Source organism: Protopterus annectens, chromosome 6.part0, assembly GCF_019279795.1.
Source record: "Protopterus annectens isolate FY-2018-M chromosome 6.part0, PAN1.0, whole genome shotgun sequence".
Lineage (NCBI taxonomy): Eukaryota > Metazoa > Chordata > Ceratodontiformes > Protopteridae > Protopterus > Protopterus annectens.
In genome coordinates this window covers 659,758,373-659,773,779 of record NC_056737.1, presented here as the reverse complement: position 1 = coordinate 659,773,779, position 15,407 = coordinate 659,758,373, and positions in this window count along the sequence as shown.

Here is a 15,407-nt window from a genome sequence, read left to right as displayed (position 1 = left end):
CCTCCTATGAGCATTCTCACTCATTATATTTGCCGGGCGGCACTTCCTGACTGCAGGAGCATGTGTATTGTGAGAGCTCTGCTCTCAGACACACCCCCTGTACTCGTCCATGTTCAGTGTCCATTTAGGAGCAGAGGCAGAGCGCCTTCATTACTATGCATTGTGTGCTGCAGTGCTGCTCTTAAACAGACATTTCTGTGCAGGAATAAGCTATTCCTGCACGGAACCTTACTGAATTCCAGGGAATGTGTTTCAATTTTAATGTTAGTTTTTAGTGTACAGTGGTTTATTTGTCCTCTTTACATCTTATGTTGAACATGGTTTCATTTACTATATTTGTTAATATAATTTATTCTCTGTTAACAAATTATATTGTTATAGTGCAAGTACATGAAAATGAATTTGATATTTGTATTTGATATGTATATTATTGTGAACTCTCCCAAAAAATAAAACACACTATAGCAGAAAAATAACAAGAAGAATAGGCAAAGGAATAAAAACCTTCATCTGACTGGTGCCATACTTTGATGGAATGTGTCTTAACATGAAAACATTTCTTGAATTTACTTTGCAGCTTTGAATCTCTCATCAACAGCTATTACTAAAAGAGTGGATAAAATAAGTAATTAACCAGAGCCACAAATAGGTAAAACTTTTGTCTTTTAATTCACAGATAAAGTCAAGTTCAAACTTTTGCCTTTTGGCTTCTTCAGGCATTTAAAACAAACTTCACTTAAACAGCTTAAGTATAAGTTAAAAGCAGTCACATGTTTAGTGTACCTGATTATGTAAGTATCTCAAGTGAGGTTTTAAGGAAATAGTACCATTTAATCTAGAAGTAAACTGTGCCCTGAATTTATGAATCTATTTCAGTTCATCTTGTTCACTTAGCGGGGAAATGTCACCTCCTTTTAATGGTTCAAATATTACTTTAAAAATAATGAATTTAAATGTATGTGATTTGTCCGTTTCCATAACATGTTTACAGAGTGCATTAGTAATCAAAGTTATATTTATTTTTGATAAATAATCCCTGATTCTTTCTTTGAATCTCTGGTATGTTTTCGCTATATAAAATGCCTTGCATTTGCTGCATATTGCGAGGTATATCAAGTTGCAGGTATTACAATTGCCATATACTTTGAGGATAAAATTGGTACCATAGACAGGATGCACAATAGTTTTCTCTGCAGAGATGAAAGGACAAAAGACACAATTATTACATTTATAAGCTCCTTGTTTGCTACTTTGAAAGAGAAACTGGGTGGCTGATTGTTCTTTATAGCATAGTCTCTGTTTTACATTTGCGTTTATTCCATAGCAAAAATGAGATTTGTTAACAAGTCAATTTCTCCAAGGACATCTTCAGGGGGAGTTGGGTAAAAATTGTAATGGGATTAAGAGGGTAGGGGAAGAAAGCTGGTTGGGAAGGGGGGATGAAAAGGTTAAATGAGAAAATGGGATTATTAGGAGGAAATGAGGTAAGTGTAGGGGGGACAATGGATTTTTATGAAGTGTAACTGTGTAAGGAATCACATTTTTGTGTGAACTTGCTAAGGCAAGCTTATGTCCATGACGACCTATAGGTATTTTGGAGAACAGGCAAGCCTTGGGTAGGAATGGGGAGTAGTTATACTGGATATAAACCCCAACAAGCATCTGGTACACGTAGGCCCACTGTGTGCTTGGACTGTACCAATACGTAAAACACCAAACCAATAGTCCAGCACCACTATAATATACACATTACAAAAATTTGTAATGAAAACAAAATAAAGTAAAGTAAAGTCCAGGTATTACTTTCAGCATCATTTATTCAGGCTAATACCAATTCTGACACAAGCCCATGGCCGCCAAACAATCACAGCAACAAGAAATTCCAAACCGGTTTCTTCCCCTGGTGTCATCAGTGGAATGATACAGTCCCTTGCAATACATTTAAATACCCATTTCTTAAAAACATAGGGTGAAATCAACTTACTTTTTCAACATGTATTAAACAATACACATTAAATACATCCCCCTTTAGAATTTCAGTTTAAGCCATTATTACAGCTAGTTAGTTCAAGGCTAAAAGATAGTAATGAGTTTCTGGAACTGGTGGATGATTTAAGCAATAACTGACAATGTGGTGTGGTATATTGAAGATTTACCCATGGTTGGTGTGGTTGAATCACGAGGGTGAAGCCCGAGTGATCTAACAAAGGCAACCGTGGGTAAATCTTCAATATACCACAACCATAGAGTCAGTTATTGCTATTATACAATGACATTATTTAAGAAAAAAAACTCTTACTTTTCTTAAATAATGTCTTTGTATAATGGCGGATTGCTGTTCTTCCACGGGCTGTGGTATACTGCTTCTTCAATTTGATGTCCTGCGCATGCATATGGGACTTGCATTCCCACACAAACCCATTACATCAATGCTTTGAAACAGAAGCAATGGAGAAAAGAAAGTCTCCATTGTTCCGTTTTCTTTTTTTTTTTTTTAATTGCAAAAAAAAAAAAAATGTTTTGGGGCACTTTATACCAACAGAAAAAAGTCCGGGCGACCGGACCTTCTTCCGTTGGTATATTGTGGGATTTACAACAGGCATGCTGGTTGGGCTGGCCAATCAAAGTGCACATTTTGGAATATTAATGGGGGGGTCATTGTATAATTGCAAATAACACATGACACCTATATATGCACTTAAGATGAACAATCTTTATATACCAGCATTCCACATCATGGCGGTATCGAGGCCATAAAATATTGGCTTGCAGAATATGGGCACTATTCAAAAGAACATGAGGGATTTTTGTTAAATTTAATGAAGTTAGTGTTGAATAACAAAGTGTTTTATTTTGGTAATGACTGCTACCTGCAGGTAAAGGGTACAGCGATGGCTACTACATTCGATCCAGTGTATGCTGACCTATTCATGGGGTAATTAGAATGCAATTTAATCTACAGTATGGATAATCCATTTAGGGGTAAATTGGTGAGGTGGTGATGCTACCTGGTTGACTGCTGGGCAATTAAGTCTGGTTCATTAGTAGACTGGAAGTCATTTGTAGAATACCTCAATTTTAATGTATTTGACATTAGCTTTGTTGATAGAATAGAGAAGATATCTACTGACTTCCTGTGTGTACATTTTGAGAAAGCTAATGATGGTACTATCAATATGGGGTTATATAGAAAACCCTTTACTAAATTCTATTTTAAAGCAGATAGTTGTCATCAGTACTACCATCTTATCTACCATCAGTAATATATCTAAATCTCAATTTAAGAGGCTACAACGCATTGGTAATAAGGATGAAAATTATAGGATTGAGGTCAGTAAGATGAGCAAAGAGTTGTAGAACGGGGATATATTAGTCAACACATTAAAAAAGAAGAAGACATAGCATTAACATTAAAGAAGGATTTAATACAAAGTAATACCCACAGTGAAGAACAGGTAGCTGAACCAGTCAAACCTAGATTGATTACTACATATGGAGCCAATACATATAAGATGCATAACATCATTGACAAATATTGGCACATCTTGAAAACAGATGAGTTTTTTGATGAGTGTTTAGATGAACATTGTCTTTATGGATATAAACGGTGCAAAAATATTGGGGATTCTTTGTCTTGGTTTAAAAAGATGAATACTGGTGACAAATGTGAGCTAAACACAATCAGAGGTAGTAACCCTTGTGGAAATTGCACATACTGTAAGGTAATTTTAAAATCAAAATCATTTACATCTACAAAGGTTTCTGAGATTAGGAAGTTAATTACATGCCACAGTGAATGGATAATTTATATGGCTATATGCCAATGCGGAGCCTTTTATATAGGGCAGACATCACGTTCATTTAAAAGCAGAGTAGCAGTAAATTTAAATGACATGAGATGTCAACGTATGAGGAGTGCCTTATTTAAACACAAAAGTGAACATATATCTGCTAATTTTGTATTTGTATGTATATATTCTGTATGGAGCACTAATTTGTTTGAAGTTCAAAAACACTCCTTTTTAGATAGGAAAGAAAGGCTTTGGATTATAAATTTGGGGGCACTGTACAAACCTGGGTTGAATGAACATTTATAAGAATGTATATATTAAGTGCTTGTGAAATGTGATTATGTTTTTGATGAGATTTATTTGAGTTAATATGTGGATGAATCCACTTACAATGGAGACATCGAAAACAAGGGGGATGTATTTAATGTGTATTGTTTAATACATGTTGAAAAAGTAAGTTGATTTCACCCTATGTCTTTAAGAAATGGGTATTTAAATGTATGTATTGCAAGGGACTGTATCATTTATTTATTTGCATTTGTTGACTGGGATAGTCCACTGGGTCAAGATGGCCCATTTTCAGTGGAGGCCCGAGGAGAAAAGCTCTACAAGAACATACATTACATTACATTACATTATATTTATATATATGTAAGGTTACATTATATTAGTTAATGTACAGTATTTAGATCAATGCATTAGGTTAAACCAGGTTGACAGAGACAAAGCTCAATTAGATATTTATGTAAGAAAACAAAGAAGGATGGCAGGAAGACAGTCGGTTGAGGAAGTTATTTAGGTAGGAGCATGAGAGAGGCATTCCCATTTGGAGCATAGATGTATGAAGAGCTGGCTTTTGAAGTTATTATGGTTAGATATGTTGCATAGGTAAGAGGGGAGAGAGTTCCAAAGTTTAGCTATTGTGCAGGATAGTAGTAGTTGGCCTTGGGGATGAGAGGGTTTTGTGTACTTGAAGCAGATTTTGGTTCTCTGATCTTAAGGAGCGGGGGGAGTGCAGGGTGTTAGTGCTGTGGCTAGGGATGGCCAGTCAGAAGGTTTGAAGATGAGCTTGTGAGTAGTGATGAGTTGCAAATATCTAAGGTTGTTGGGGAGTTCTAGCCATTTGAGGCTGAGTAGTGAGTGGCAGTGATAAGATGAACTTTTGGAGTTAGTAGCAAATTTGCTAATTTTGTGGTAACAGGCTTCTAGTTTTGAGAGCAGGCCTAGTTGGAGATTGGCAAATAGTGGAGTACTATACATTAGGGATGGGAGGAGGAAGGTAGTTGCAAGTATTTGTCAGGTGGAGGGGCTGAGATAGCGATTGTGTCTGTATAGGAGACCAATCTTCTGATGAGTTTTGTTGATGGCAGAGTATATGTAGGAGTCAAACTTTCGGTTTTCATCAATAATTATTCCTAGCAGTTTGGTTGAGGGGACTATTTCTAGTGGAGTTTTTATTGTGGTTTGTAATGCAGAACAAATTTCTGTCTAAAGTGGAATTTCTAGTAGGGGTAAAGATCATTAGTTTTGTTTTGGAGGCATTTAGGGCTAGGTGATTGGCTTTCATCCAAGATTCGGTTTTGGAGAAGGCAAGCCGGGTTTTTATTAGTAGTTCAGTGGGGGAGGTTGCAGAGGAGATGATGGTGGAGTCGTCTGCATATTCAATGATGGAGGCGTCAGGGATGGAGAGGAGGAAATTGTTGATAAGTATGTTAAAGAGCAGAGGACCAAGAACAGAACCTTGAGAGACCCCGGTGGGTGTGGGTAGGAAAGGAGACGTAGATTCCTTCCACTGGATGGCTTGCTGGTGGTTAGATAGGTAGCTGGTGAACCAAGCCAGGGTGGAGGGAGAGAGATGTAAGGATGAGAGCTGGGATAGAAGTAGGGGATGGGAGATGGTGTCTAATGCTTTTGAAAGGTCTATGAATAGTGATGATACATATTTGCCCTTATCACGTGCAAGGTTGATAGTCTCTAGAAAGGAAAGGAGGGCAGTGATGGTACAGTGGCCGAAGCCATGTTGGGTGTGGGAGAGAAGTTTGTTTAGGTTTAGATATTGCATGATTTGTGCATGGATGTTTTTTTCAAGTATTTTTAAGAGGGGGGAGTGTATGGCTATAGGTCTGAAGTTGGTTGTGTCTATGTTTTTACCTCCTTTATGAAAAGGAATGATGTATGCTTGGTGCCAGATGGTAGGGCTGTATGACTCCTGTATAGATATGTTTATTAAAATAGATACAGGGTAGGCAATGATTTCAGTGGATTGTTTGAGGAAGGAGGGTGGTAGATTATCTGGTGCATCACTTCATGGTTTTAGCTTGAGGAGAAGTCTTTTTATTGTGTTTGTGGGGATGGGTTTGAGGGTAAAGGGGGAGGAAAGAGGAGGCTTGCTGTTAGGGTGGGGGCAGGAGGAGTGGTCAGGGACGGAGGAGGATAGCTTTGCAATGCAATCAATGAATAAATGGTTGAAATTAGTGGCAGTGTGAAGATCACAGAGAGTAGGCTCTGGGCATGGGTTGCTTTTATTGCCTGGGTGAAGGATGGAGGACATGGAGCTCCAAATACTTTTTGGATTGGATGAGTGAATGGATTGGAGTTTATTGGAGTTGTTTTTGTGGTCTTTAGTTAGCAATTTTTTTGGCTAAGTTATGTAGTTGTTTAAATTCTAGGAGGGAGTTGGTTGTGTTTTGTCTTTGGTATTGTTTCCATTTTTTGTCACGCTGATGCATGATGTCTCTGGTTTCATGGGACAGCCAGGGGCAGGGATTTGATTTGATTTTGGATCTTAGGGGGGGCCTGTTGATTTAGGATGGTTAGGAATGTATTGTTAAAATAGGATAATGCATTGTCAAGTGCGAGAGTTTTTAGGGGTGACCAGTCTATATGCTTCAGGCATCTGAGAGCGTGTGTGCGTTGAAGGAGGATAATTTGTATGTTACAATATATTGGTGATGTTTTAGGGGGGTGGGGGATATGCGGTCAATGAAGGCAGTTAGGTGGTCGCTGAAAGGATAGGGTAGAAGACTGTTTTGAGAGGCAAGGTGGGGGTGGGTAGTGAGTATCCAGTCTATGATGGTACCAGATGTTCCATCTTTGTTGGGCCTGGTTGGAAGGTTTATGAGTTGAGTGAAGTTGTAGAGATTGATTGATTGGAGTGGGGTGTTAGAGTTGATGGAGGCCCAGTTGATGTTTACACCACCAAGGATATAGGTTTTGAGTATTATATTGGAGTTAAACCAGGATAGTATGTCTTCTAATGTTTTGGTATTATTGCCTGGAGGTATAAAGATGGAGCAGAATCATAAAGATTTGCAGTTATTAAACTTTAAATAGCCTATTGATAATTCGGCATTGGAGAAGGTAGGGATGGGGTTGGCTTATGCAGTTAGAGTATGTGTGGATGGGTAGATAATAGCCACACCACCACCTTTTCTCCGGGTTCTATCAATGTGAAGGATTTTGTAGCCAGGAGGAAGGATTTCATTGTTAGAGATGGAAGGTTTAAGCCATGTCTCAGAGAGGGCTGTAATATCAGGTTGGTTGTGAGCAAGCCAGGCATGCAGGTTGGGGATTTTATTTCTGAGGCTTCGTGCATTGAAGGTGGTTAGCCAGATGGTTTTGGGTTTGTTGGGTTTGGTGGGGCTGTTGCTTAGGTGACCAGCTGAGGAGGGTCCAGAATTAGGGTGGATGTTGCCTGATTGAGAGAGAGAGTTGAGGAAGAGGTGTTGGAGGTGATGAATGGGGAATAGGAAGGTAGGGTTGTTGAGGGGGAGCCTTTTTTTGAGGTGATGGTATGAAAGGGGTAGTGGGGGAAAGGAGTAGAGAGTATGGATGGTTTGAAATTATGGTTTGGTTTAGAGCAATATAGTTCAGGTGAGATTAGGCTATAATCTGTGGATGTATAAGGGAGGTCAGTGATGGTGGCTTTGCGGTTTAGAGACTGGTGTGTGTTAGGGAGACTTGTAAGGAAGGTTAGACAGTAGAGATAGATAAGAAGGTTGGTTAGTATTAATGTGTGTGTGGAGGGGGTAGCCATAGTGTATGCAGTGTGTGGGGTAAGTATGTGATTGTGGATGGGATTGTCTAGTTGTAGACAGGGTGTGGATGGGAGTGGTTAGCTGCAGGCTGGGTGTGGTGGGGGAGGGGTTAGGTTGCGTATAAATGTACAGGCACTGGGGGCGGGTGAGATTTGGGGGCAGGGTAAGGGATCGGAGTGAGCCCGCAGGGCAAATGGAGCAGGAAGAGCCAGTAGGAGTGAGAGCAGCAGGAAAGCTATCAGTTGGTGTGGGCTCTGTAGTGGGACAGTGTATAATCTAGAGTGAGGTATACTGGGGTGGGAGTTAGTCTGATATAGGGGTAGAGGGCAGAGTTGGGCTTTCTCCTTTATTATGTGTCCTTACCTTTAGGTTTGGTGTACTGAATGATGGTAGCTTTGGTTAGGCAGTGGAACAGCAAGCAAGAAAGCAAGCATTGCACTGTAGTTGGAGTCAGCTGCCACCTAGTGGTGAAATGGGGGTGGGAGACAGAGACTATAGTAGGCTTTTTAGGAAAAGACTAAGAGAAAAAGCAACCGAGGGGAGGTAAAGAGCTGCAGTAAGCTGCTAGAGTGCTCGCCAAGAGTAGGGTACAATTAGTATTTAAAATAGTCAAATAGCTTAGGCCAGATACATACATGCCAGTTAATTCAACAATTATATAGGTAGTCCCAGGTAGTTGACAAGTATAGGGGGTATTCCTGTTTATTTTGTTCTCTTTTTAGGTTTGTTGAGAGGGGAAGCCCACAAGGAGTGAGACGCTAGTTAATTCAACTATTTTATAGGTAGTCCCAGGTAGTTGACTATTGTAGGGGGTATTCCCATTTATTTTGTTGTCTTTTTAGGTTTGTTGAGGGGGGAAGCACCCGAGGAGTGAGCGAGTGCTTGAGGAGCAGCCTAACTGCAGAAATGGCTCGGTGGTGGAGGACATGCTAACTCCATCCACTTCCCTCTTTCTAAAAAAATCATTCCACTGAGGATGCCAGGGGACGAAACCCATTTGAAGTTTCTTGTTGCTGTGACTGTTTATCGGCCATGGGCTTGTGTCAGAATTGGCATTAGCCTGAATAAATGATACTGAAAATAATACCTGGACTTTACTTTACTTTATTTCGTTTTCATTAGAAATGTTTGTAATGTGTATATTATAGTGGTGCTGGACTATTGGTTTGGTGTTTTTTATATATACATATATATATGTGTGTGTGTGTATATATATATATATATATATATATATATATATATATATATATATATATAGGTCTACTATACATGGTCAACATTTCATAATGTCGAAGACCATATGGCCGAGACCATATGCCCGACATTTGAAATGCTAAACATGTAATGTAAAAAAAAAAAAAAACTCAACAGTAACTTACCTTCAAACTACTAGCAGGGGGGCTACACCCCCCACACCCCTCTTAACTTAAATATACCAACTCCGAGATCGCACTACAGTGCAGACATGGAAATGTTTCCATTCCGCAGTGTACGGAGATGCCAGTTCCGTATGGATGGCATTTCAAATGTCGATCATATGGTCTCGGCCATACGGTCTTCGACATTATGAAATGTCGACCATGTGTAGGGGAGCTATATATATTTATATTTATATATATATATATATATATATATATATATATATATACTTTTTTTTTTTTTTTCACTTACTGGGTAGGTTGGGTGTGTGCTTGACTGCTTATAGTGAGGTGCGGGTTGGTTGTAGAGTTTTAGTTATTTGTTTAATTGAGGGGCCTGTGAGGGAGTCACAGTTTTTATGAGGTACCATGTTGATAATGGCCTCGGGCTCTATTTTGTTTGGTCTTCAGTGCTTTGTAGTTGGACTTTGGGTAGCATCTCTTGGGGGTTTATTTGTTGCTGAATGGCCGTTTTGGGATGGTGTGACACTGGTAGGGGAAAATTGTCAGCTGCATTGGGGGTTGCAGTGCTGTATTATCTTTGTTTGTGGTGGGGATTGCTTTTTTCCAGTCTGTAGAAGCATTTCTGGCACAGTGACATGCCCAGTGATGGCCATAGCATGACCTCTCAACCTAGCGGTGAGCTTTCTGTTGTCCAGATTTCTCAGAATGTCCAGATTTTGCCTCATCTATTCCTCAAGAATTTGTGGTTTTCTGACATCACTGGGATGATCTGAGAATTGAAATCACTGCATAATGAAATACATTTAAGTTTCAGACCTAAGCCTTAAAAAAAGGGTACATTAACACAAACCTGTTACCTTTGCCTGCTACTCTGAGGTAGACTAGTGGTATCATGTTGGTGGGTTTATTTAGGTTTGTATGTGTTTTAATGTTTTGTGGGTCATGCCTCCTTCTGTGGGCTGTGTAGAGCTGGTGTTCATGCTCACCATTGTGGGGGGTTAGACGCATGTACAATGGCAGTGAGTGTTGTATGGGCATGGTAGTCCTGAAACTTTGGCATTCAACTGAGTTTTAGAGTAACACAAAACCTTTTATTCTAGCATCAGAGCAGAAAATGTGCCCTAACCTTGGTTTCCGTTGGTGGTGTGCAGTGGATAAAAGCAGTTTCTAGGGCTGTTCACAGAATGGGAAGCTCTGTAAGTAGCATTTCAGTGCTGTGCATGCTCACCTGCAGTCACAACTGTTTAACTGTTGAATTGGGGTCCTGCTCAAGTCTGTCCCTTCCTCTGTATGGAATTTCACAGAATGTGTAAGGTGCTTTTCAAATAGCTTACAGGGCTTTTAAGGCCATAGTAGTACATGTGTTAAAGTCAGCACAGTAGGAGCTGTGAACTGACAGTGGTGGCCTACTTGCAGAAATATTTGTAAATATAAAAAAAAGAAGGATTAATCGTATACAAGGGTCTTCTGATATTTTCTTCCAAGTAAGTGTTAGCCCAGTAACAGCACAAGTTCACTTAAGGTTGAGAAATTAAGGTTTTGTGCAGATCTCTGTAGAGAAAACTCGGTAAACCATCAAAGAGATTAGTAGGGCTATTAGTACCATAGGCAACAGTGCTTCCTCATTCTTGTCTGGCAGTCTCTTGAGAAAATTTTGTGGAGTTCCTTCATGGAACGACAGTGCACAGATGTATACGGCCAGTTTGCTGGGGCACAGCATGTTATTCTATCGACTTTCTAAGTCATAGGGACCTCTGCCATCTTGTTGTTTATAACTTTGTCCTGAGTTTTGAGCCTTTGTCCCCCCATGTTTAGGACTTTGCCCAGTTTTTTTTCCATTCACATATGCTCCAGTTTTCATGGTGGTTTTCTGGCAAATTAGTGGCAAATCATTGAAGACTGAAGGTAGTTAGTAATGACAAACATTTTGTCTAGATTTATTCAGCTGAGAAGTATGTATTGCCTCATGGTTTTGGTACATTTTCATAAAATTGTGTTTTTTGAGAAGTACTGGCAAGTCATTGAGGGTTGAAGTCAAATAATAGTGATGTACATTTGAGTGCAGATTGCAAGTTCATCGAAGATTCATGCTACTGTGAGACCTGCTATGCTATCAACTCTCTATATTTACAAGAGCAATGTTTGAGGGTTTCCCCTTTTTCTACCATTACCCCCCCCTTTATTGGTGGCTTTATCCAGATTTATTGCTCTAGAAGGTTGAGGGGTGTGTTTGCACACACTTTTTATGGCTATTTGTAGTAAGCAGACCTGGCTACTGTCCACGGGTTGCAGAATGGGTAGATTTTCTGTTATACTTTACCTCTGTCTTTCATCAAACTTTGGAGGGTTTCTGGATTTTGAGTCCCTAGACCTGACAGAGAGCTTAATACAGGTGTTTAGAGGTTAGCATGGTGGTACTGTGTTTGCCTCTTAGACACCAGTTAAGGGGTTTGGTTCCCATTTTTGACTGGAGGCAATTGCAAGGGAGTTGCAGAAATACTTTATAAATTGTCCTGGCAGGGTAGTATGAAGGACGTTTGTAGTTAACCACATTTAAAGGGTGCTAGTAGCAAGTGCCAAAGCTTTGATAGAAACATTTGTTTTATTCTCTCCCTTATACCCTATATCCTTATCCATCTGTTACTGTCTGGAAGCAAGAGCATTGGAGGAATGTAAAATCATTTTGCTGTTGAATTCAAGGGGGTGGTATGTTTATTAGTTCACATAAACTTTTATTGAATACCGCAGCTCATGGGAGATGCATACATAAGAAAGAAGCAATTTTATAGATGAATAAGTTGCATAACAATATTATCCTGTTGTTAAATTCCTTTTAGAGCCCAGACAGACTGATTTACCATAAGAAAGCAATGGCTCCAGGCATAAGCAAGACTGTTGTTTGTATTGTGAGAAACAGTAGGTTGGAACTTGAGTGAGATGAAAAAAAAAGAAGTTAAAACTCATACAGACTTCCTGGATAGTTTCCAGATGCAGACTTTAGGTGCCCAGCTTTACATCTATAGTTGGATGTTATCAGTAGAAGGGGCCTTTGGAGAAATAATATAATGTTGTCCTATTTAACATTGATATCCATTAAATTGCTAACAGTAAATGTGAGACACTCTTTCAAGGGAACCTGGAAGAGCATGAACTTTTAAGATCCCAAATGATGAATGTTCCTCAAAATTAGGTACACTTAGGAGGTATGGGTATGCATTTTGGGTTTCACTCCTGTTACACGTGCTGTTGTAGCCACTGGTAGTACAGGCAGCACATGGGAGGAACTGCCAAGGCCGCACATTGCTTAAATAATAAATATGTATTTTTGATTTAACTTTTAATTTAGGTAGGAATGATTTTGCAGTGATATTTTTGTAGTGCTTGCCTATAGAAATGCTCCTAAGGCTGTTGCTAATAAATAAGTTACTTTGGCCCATATAGTGTGGTATTTAATTTTGTACAGAAATCATGAGGTGACCCACTGACTTTGTGTCAAAGGAAAAAACAACTTCAAAAAGATCAATACACGGCAGGTTCAGGTTAAGGTACTTTAATCTTGCAGCAAGGAGACAAAAACGTGCTAATACAGAGTTTGTCTAACTAGAATCAGGAAGTGAAGCCATTCTTATACATTTCTTACAAGACATTGCCTACCAAGCTGACATAACAAATCACAAGTTCTTTCAATATTATTTCATAGCAGCTGTTTGTCCATGATTTTCATGCTTGCATATCAAGTTTATGAAAAAACTTCGTAAGAAAAACAACATGGCCTTGATGACCACCGGTCAGATACAACTTCTCACTATGCAATGTTACCATTCAAGGTACTATGGCTAATTCGAGCACAAAGCAAGTACAGATTATAGTTCATTTCTTCAAGCAGTCTTTGTTTAACTGTATCTGTTTTATTCTGCAGCTGTGCATGTTCTCATAACACAAACAGAGCTGATTGTTCAAGTTAAGTAACATTATAGAAAGCAGTATTGTTCTATTCATTAATTTCCTGACCTAGCAGATAATCACCTGCTTCTCAGTATATTTCCAAAAGGCATAAACATGAATTCTGCTGTGCTAGCAAATATTAGGTTAGAGAGCATCTTGCAGTTTCAGAAAGCATATTGTCATTTTAGAAAAGCATCTTGTATTTTCATACAAAACTAAGCTGTACATAAAATAGAATGAAATGTGTTAACCCTTTTAGCTTCTAATAAGCACTAAACACATACATTAATACATATTTTTCTGACATTTCCCCCCTGTTAATATTTTTTATTCTATTTTCAAAAGCATAAACAGTTTGCTTCTTCTCCTAACCTCTTCTGTTCAAGATTTGCAGTTAAGAGAGTCATTTGGTTTAAACTTATGAAAGTGTTTCACTTTTCAACAATTCTTCAATTTCATTACATTGATACAAAGTCTCAGAAACTGATATGTCTATAAAATCTTTGATTAATCTTTTCATGCAGGGAATACCACAACAAACACACACTCCTAATAGGAGTAATCCCACAAAAATGGCAATCAGGATGTTCATTAGGATGCTACCCCACCCCCCAAACAAATTCTGGAAAAAGTCTGTCAGTGGGTTTGGACCTGGTTTGGTCATGGCCGGCGCTTACTGAATCACATCAAGATGGTCGTTTATCTCATGCTGGTTGTCAGGAATATATGAACAGCACTCCTCTTTTATTAAAGTGCACGTACCACCTTTCACCACTAGGGTGAAGTCGAGAGCCATGCGGTTTTGAAGCACCACAGTTCTCATAGTGTTCGGTTCATCAGTTACTAATTCGAGAGCAGAAAAAGTTGCATTACTCATTACTTCGAGAAGTTTGGACAGTTTCCTCAGCTCCCAAATCGATTTCACTGCGCCATATGCAGAGGCTATACCTGCCCACGATATAATAGTGTCACTCAAGTCCATGTCTGTCAGTTTATCTTTGTTTTTCATGGAATTATGGTTTCTCCAGCCTGCTTAGATTCGTCCCACTGGATTTTCAGGCCTCTTGATTGGATTCCCGGTTTTCTTTGTGACCTCTCTGACATTTCAAATTCTTCCCTGAGGCAAAACTGCAGTGGTCATATGGCCGGAACCAGGTAACCCAAAAAACAACTGCCGGACCAGTTCTCAGGTAACCATTTGTATGCTTTTTTCCCACAAACAAAATAACAATTCTCTACTTTAGTATTAATATACACTTGCCCTGCATGAAACATTTTCTTATCAATAATAGATATTTGTTTAAAAAGAACAGGATTACGTTGTATTTCATCAATAGTTTTGTGCATTGATTCAAGATATGAGTCATAGTTTGTATCACAAATATAACCTGCATTATTAGCTTTGGTATAACATTTGTAAGGAACAGTCACATTACAATTACTCCAACTTACCTGAACAGTATCATTTTTGTAAAAACACATAATTCTCTTTTGTGTAACAGGCAGGTACAATGCTATTTTGTCTTGTGATTTTACAGTTGTAGTATCAAAAATCAAATTTTCCCAGGTCTCATTGACCCCTAGGGGGATGGCAGTCATTAATAATCCCCCGTATGCTGTTGGTATAGCTGTGCAAATCCAGCAATTCGAAACATTAAAAGTTTCAGCATACACATATTTAATTGCTTGGTAGGTGTTAAAGTTCGGATGCCAGTCTATGAGCAATGCATCACGTTTCTTTGGTTCAGCTCGTGTGGCTGGAAAAAGGAAAGGCCACAGCAAAAAGATCATTGTTATCAGTATGGTTAACAGGATGATTATGCAATACTTGTGGGGTTGTTCTGCATTCCTGTTTTCTCTACATCTGGTCATTTTGTTCTTGTTGTGTAACAGTAACAAGGGTTTTGTCCAGTTCAAAGTTCTTTACCAATTTACAGTGTGTCAAATGAATCCAGGATGCTCGCTCTGCGATCTTGACTGCAGTGGGTGTTGACAGTAGCACTTGTTATGGCCCTTCCCACTTCGGTGATGTCCAATTTTTTCTCTTGATGACTTTCACCCAGACCCACGTGCCTGGGACTACTGCTGCTTCTGATGGTCTGGTTTGTTCTTTATCTGAAACAGAATTTAACTGTAAAAGTTGTTTATTACTTAAAAGTCATCTCATGTATTCTGCAAGTGAACTGTCAGCCTCCTGGTCTGCAGGCATGAGATGTTTCCACTGAGGTATATAATATGCCCTCCCAAACAGT